Raw genomic sequence first — 6,494 nt, 5'->3', positions numbered from 1 at the left:
GAGAGAGAGAGAGAGAGAGAGAGAGAGAGAGAGAGAGAGAAAGAATCTGGGACATGTCTTTAAATGCACTTCTTCCTTTTTAAGTTTCTCTCAGGCTGGGAAGGTGGCTCAGTGGTAGAGCGCTTGCCTTGCATGCATGAGGCCCTGGGTTCAATTGCTCAGCACCACATAAGCAGAAAAAGCCGGAAGGAGCGCTGTGGCTCCAGTGGTAGAGCGCTAGCCTTGAACTGAAGAGCTGAGGGACAGTGCCAGGCCCAGAGTTCAGGCCCCATGTCTTTAACATGAACATAATGGTTGGAGCTGGGCCAGCTGTCTTTGGCCAGGAGGTAGAAGCCACAGTTGAGGATGGTGGAGCACATGGGTGGTAGAAGTGGGGCTCTTGATGCTGGAACAAATGCTGTGTCTAGACTGCATACTTGGTTATCATTTTGAAGGAGGAAAAATAAAAGACCTTTTTAAAACCACCATTATTTTGGACTTTTGGTCACTTTCTGCTGAGTTTAATCCTATCTGTTCAGGTAGAAAACTGGCTTTCTATATGAAGGAGAGCAATGGAAGACAACAAAATATCACCAAGTAGAATTTTCTATGGCATACTATCTAGCAGCAGTGGAGTTAGAATGCAGGGCTATCTGAATCAGAAGGTCAATTCTTTTAAATTATTGTTATGATATTGTCTCTTACACATTTATATTATATGAGCTATATATGCTCTGAGCTGATTGGCCTTGAGTAAACACAGTGTTGACATTCCTAGCAAAGACAAATACCACACTCCCTGTTCAGCAGCCTGGAATGTAGGGTTTGGCATGCTAAATAATGTGTGCTCTTAATATAAAAATATTTACTATGGGTCAGCTCTATTCATACACTTCTCAAAACCCAAGGATTTTTAATTCTATGAAGGGCAGCTTACAGAAGGCCTGAACACCAGCCTGGGAATCTAGCTGGGAGGTTTCCTAGCTTCTAGGACTAAAACAGTGGCAAGTAGAATTGTAGAGGAGATGACTTATAGATGTTATAATCTGGATACAAAGCATCTCTCTACAGGGGAGAAAAAAGCAGCTCATTTGTTGAAGAGTTGATCCCCATCATGGAGACTTTGTTCTAATCAATGGATTAATCTACTGATGGGTTCACAATTTGATGGCATGAATTAGAGGTGATGGGAGACTTTCAGATGAGGGGCCTAACTGAAGGAAATAGGTCACTGGGACTATGTCCTTGGTAGTATATCTTGTCCTGGGCCCTTTTTGTCTCTGTCTCTTTCTCTTTACTTTCTGGCCAGGATGAGACCAGCAGCCTCTGCCTCATCTCCTGCCACCATGCTAATCTACCTCACCTCAGGGCCAAACCAATGGCTGGAGCCAAACTTAAGATTGAAAGTTAGACTCAGTTATTTGCCACAGAGGCAAAAAGTCTGACAAAAACTGTAGACAAGATTAGTAGGGATTTGGATACTGATGGAAAGTGGAGCCTGAACAAGTTCAGAATTATTTGCACTTTTCTGGGATAGATGATTGTTTAGAAGATGATTTCACAAATTGATAGGGAATATATACAGAAGAAGGAGAAGGCAGCAGAGGAGGAAGAAGGGGGGAAAGAGGAGGAAAAGATAATAAGAGAAAATGAACTTGCCATGGGCAGGTTGAGTTTGAGACATCCCTGGACCCAGTGAAGATTCCCAGAAGGTGATAAATATCTTTTTTAGCACAGTGGAGGGTTTAGCTACAGGCCTTTTGGCATAATTTTGTAATTTTCTGGTTGTAATGTTCAGTTTCTTGAGGATGAAATAGTTTATGTTCATAGCACCAAGCACAGAGCTTGCAATAAATGACGAGCAAATGAATAAATGAATTTCAATTAGTCAAACACAGAACTTATTTTTAATCATCTCAAGTTAAACTCCAATATATATTCTGATTGAAACAAGATTACAAACCTTGTATTTTAGCAACAGGCTAGCCTCAGAGCAAAACCAGCCTTCAAAAACATTTTCATAGGGGGAAAAATAAAATATCTCTCAAGTTCCCAAGTAGTTTACACCAGACATTTGGACCCAAAGATTCTTAACCAGTTCATGTCATCTCTTGAAAAATCTTACTGTTAATACCTGCCTGTGCTCCATGGAGGTCCACAGGTCTACTGCACAAGTGACAAGACAATCAACCACCAAAGAGGTACAGAGCACAAGGGCCACTATCGAAATGTCTTAGTGCCACCTGCGTCACCCTCAGTTGGAGTTAGGTCCACCACCCAGCTGTGAGCAGTAGTCTTAAGGACAGAAGCAGAGACACCACCCAATGGCTTAAGAACTCCCTAGATCAACAATTAAGACTAAGTCAAGGACGTAAATAAACTTGGAAAAGATCCCTAAATTTACAACCTTTCTTCATGCATTGCTCCTAGTTACCTGTAACTTCCAGCTCTAATTCAGACAGTCCCTTCAACTTTGTGATCTGTGCATTTACACAGGTATTATTAGATCAAATCTTTCATATGTAAGAGCTGAAGAGTTTTAGGGTTTGAAGAAAGCTTATATATAGATGGTTCAGTCCAGTTCCTTCAATTATAAGGTGAGAAAATCTTTCTCTCTCTCTATCACACACACATTCTCTCCTTCCCTCCCTCTCTCTCTCTCTCTCTCTCTCTCTCTCTCTCTCTCTCTCTCTCTCTCTCTCTCTCTCTCTCTCTCTCTCACATACCTTTAGAGCTCTCACAGAAAGTAGCAGAAAGCCACTGTTGATGAGATGGTCATTTGGTAACGATAGTCAATGCTTTTCTTCCAGCTTGAAAAATGTGTTTTGAAACAGCACCCGAGGAAAGCAAACACCTGCTTGCAAGTAGCTTACATAAACTCTTTCAAGGTCCCTCTGTAACTTGTTAGTAGAAATTGGGAATAAAGCCAAGGTTGTAGATTCCCTCATTGACACTCTTTCCATTCTGTTTATTACTTACTTCACTCTGTTTATTGCCGTTTATCGCAAACTAGTCTTTACTGTATAAACAGAGGGCAAAGTAATAACTTCTACCTTGTCTTAGCTGATGACTAATATGCTCATATCTGTAAACACATGAATTGTGTACTTATGTAATTTGATCTTAGATAGGGAGATAATAAAGGTAGGAGTAAACCTGTGGTTTCCTGACACTTAGTATGATAATACATTACATTAGCCATCATACCTCTATTGACTGTAGGAAATTTTATAGCTTATATCAGCAATTAAATTTGTGTAGCTCACTGGGCATACAGAGTAAATGATAAAATAGCTTTATTTACTTTGTCTAATTTTACTGAGGGCTATATTGGTGAACACACTGTGAATATGTATTTAAATATGCAAGATGTGAATAGTACAATTAGTACATTGTGTAAAAATTCTCTTGCATTTCTATGTGCAGGTTTAAAAAATAATTGCGATTTTGCACTTTTTAGCTTTAAAAAATAGTGAATACTGATGGAAAGACATTTTCATATATTAAGTGTTTTAGATGAATATCCAAACCCTTCTAAATGTGTAATCCTTATCTTTGTCTTATATACAAAACTCTATTTTCCAAAGGAATAAATGTAAAAGGCCTATTTTAGCATGTTGCCCATTTTTGTTTAACAAGCAAGTCTTCATTTTTATTTGTCATCATTTATAGTTCTAGTAGTTCATCTACATCTAGTTACTGAACATACATTTGTGCCTAGATTCTCTAAGTTTAAATTTCTTGCATGTTCTCAATGGGTCATGTTGTTGTGATTTCTCAGTTCTACTTATTTATTCTTAGAACTGGTTTTTATTTCCTTGTTAACCATCTTTCCATTTTGCTTTGCAGAACTACAGAAGATGGCTTGGTGGTGTTGCCACCATTCAGTGGCTTTTGCAGTGGTTCTGTTGCCTGGTTTTCAGTGGCCAGCAGGGCGCTCCAGTCTCCAGTAGGGAACTGTTGGGTAGCCCCATGCCTGTCTTCAGAACACTCTGTGCTCTCAGGTTGAGTAGCAGTGAACTCAGGCGCCAGAGCAGTCCACGTACCCTGAAATTCTTCCTTGTTGACCGCCTTTTTGGCAGTGGCATGCTCTTCCTTCTCAGTCTGTTAAGGATCTCTGAGGAAGGAGTGATCAGACATGTCCTCCTCCCATGGATGTTCACAGGAGATGGTGCCACATACACACAGAACTTCCCAGGGCAGCATTTACCCTATTGGACGTACTGCGTGAGCTACCTTGCTGCAAGTGATAGCGATGTCCACACAGGGCAGAGGAGAATTTGTGTTACGTGGAACAAAGGGTAGAAGATCCAGCCCAGCCCTTAGTGAGAGGTTGAGATCACACACTACCACAAGCAGTTCCCAGGATCTGGTTAGTGATCTAAGGGTGAACAGGCCAGCAGTCCCAGTGGCTGCAGGACACTTCAGCACAGTCCAGAGAACCAGGATTCCTGGGAGATATGACACTGATTTCAGCAGGACTTCCAATGACAGCTGGGGCTAGAGCTGGCACCAGGAGCAACCCTCCGGTCCTCTTCAGACTTCCCATGCAGACACCATCTCTTTTCCTTGTGTCGATGTACTGTTCTACCTGGAAGTCAACCTTTCTGCCACCTGAGCTGCACAGATCTGAAGACATTCTTTATTTGCCTTGGTCACTGTGTTTCCCTTTAAGTTGCCATGGAATTCAAGGAAAACACTGATGTAGGCCTCCCTTACCCCCAGCCACCTTTGGGGAATGTGGAAAGCAATTCTACTTCCTCTACTCCCCATTTACCTTACTGATACCCATCAGAAGCCCTGAAACCATTGCACATCTCTTCTCTTACTCTTCAGTTTCTCTCTCCAAAACTTTTAACAGATTCTATTGTTTCTTCTTTGCCCTCACAACCTCCCAAGCTCAACTCCCAGGCAATGAAAAGCATACATGTCTGTCTCCTCACGTACAAATGACTTCATAGGCCTTTCATAGCTCTCAGGCAATAGGTTCCCACCCTGAGTCCCTGTTGACCTCAATGAACACTCTGTCACAAGCAACCCATGTGGTTGCCAGTCACTTTCCTAAAATGTAAATTGGATCTTATTATTTCTCTTCTTAATACGTTCAGATAAGATTCGTATTTCCTGTAGGATGTAGGCAAAAAATATGCACTGTCCAAATGGTTCTCAACTGGATTCTGAAACCTCTGGGTACAGGTATGGAAACATCCAAACATTAATCCTTTCTTGCTACTTGTTAACTAAGAGCTCAGGCTTTCCTTATTAGAATAAGGTCTACACATCCCTCTGGCCAGCTCCTGTGATGTTCTTATCTCTAAGCAGAGTTGATTGCCCTCTTCCCAGCCTCCCTTGACTTGGGAGTTTACCTTAATTATAACTATACACTGCAGCACTGTCTGCCTCTCCCATTACTTCACCAGAGGGCAGTGGCTCATTATATAGCCCAGGCTGACCTGGAACTCTGGATCCTCCGGCCTCTTCCTCCAGAGTGCTGGAATTTCAGGCCTGTACCGCCACCCTTTAGAAAAGGTGTCTGCTGCTTTTATGTAATCAGCAACCCATGTTTCAGTAAGTCAAACTAAATTAAAAAACAAAACAAAACAAAAACTGGAAATAATACAGAAAAGAATCAAGGATGGAAAAGAAACATTCCTCAGAGAAAACTGAAAGGTGATTTTTTTCCTGACATATCATACATTTCTAAAAACAGAGCTGACCATATTGTATGCAGTTTCATGTTTTTATCCCCAATTAACACCAACATCTTGCTGTGTTGTTTTAAACCTTATATAAAAATTTAAGATGGTTCCCTAAAGTACAACAGATATAGTTCTCTAGATACTTAAATTTTCTTATTTTTAATGTTTACTTCTTATGTCATATGGTGATATAATTTATGAATATGCCTTTTGCTTCATTTCAGATTATTTCCTTCATAAGGAATCCCAGATATGGGATTATGAGTTCTAGAGTTATGAACATTCCTAAAGATTGAATTGTGGTGCTGGATTGCTTTTTAAAGAGGTTATTTCAGTTTATTCTGCCACTCACCATGTCTGAGAGTACCCTTTTAAATCTCACCAGTCTTGAATATTATCTTTTACTTAAATATTTACTAAAACAGTTGCCAACTAAAACGTTACAACTTCTGGTCTGTTTGCTGTTGCAGAGGATAGGATAAGATCAGGATTTGAGTCAAATATATATTTGGAATTGGTCATAACTGTGGCTCATTCCAGCTGGGTTACATAGAGCAAATTCTTTAACCCTTTTGGAGGCTCTCTTTATACATTAGTATTTCTTTAAATGTTGATAACTGTTTTCACCTTAAACACTGGATTGTTGTAATCACAGGTGTATTTCACACCTGTACTTGACATGTGATCAATAATAGTGACCCCCCACACACACCTTCATTTTTATTTATTTAATTAGACAGTCGTGGGGCTTGAACTCAGGGCCTGGGCACTGTCCCTGAGTTTCTTTTGCTCAAGACTAGCACTCTACCATACCAC

The sequence above is a fragment of the Dipodomys merriami genome, unplaced genomic scaffold, assembly GCF_024711535.1.
Source record: "Dipodomys merriami isolate MVZ:Mamm:240054 unplaced genomic scaffold, mDipMer1.0.p SCAF_91, whole genome shotgun sequence".
NCBI classification, from domain to species: Eukaryota; Metazoa; Chordata; class Mammalia; order Rodentia; family Heteromyidae; genus Dipodomys; species Dipodomys merriami.
Note: the sequence above shows the minus strand (reverse complement) of the source record.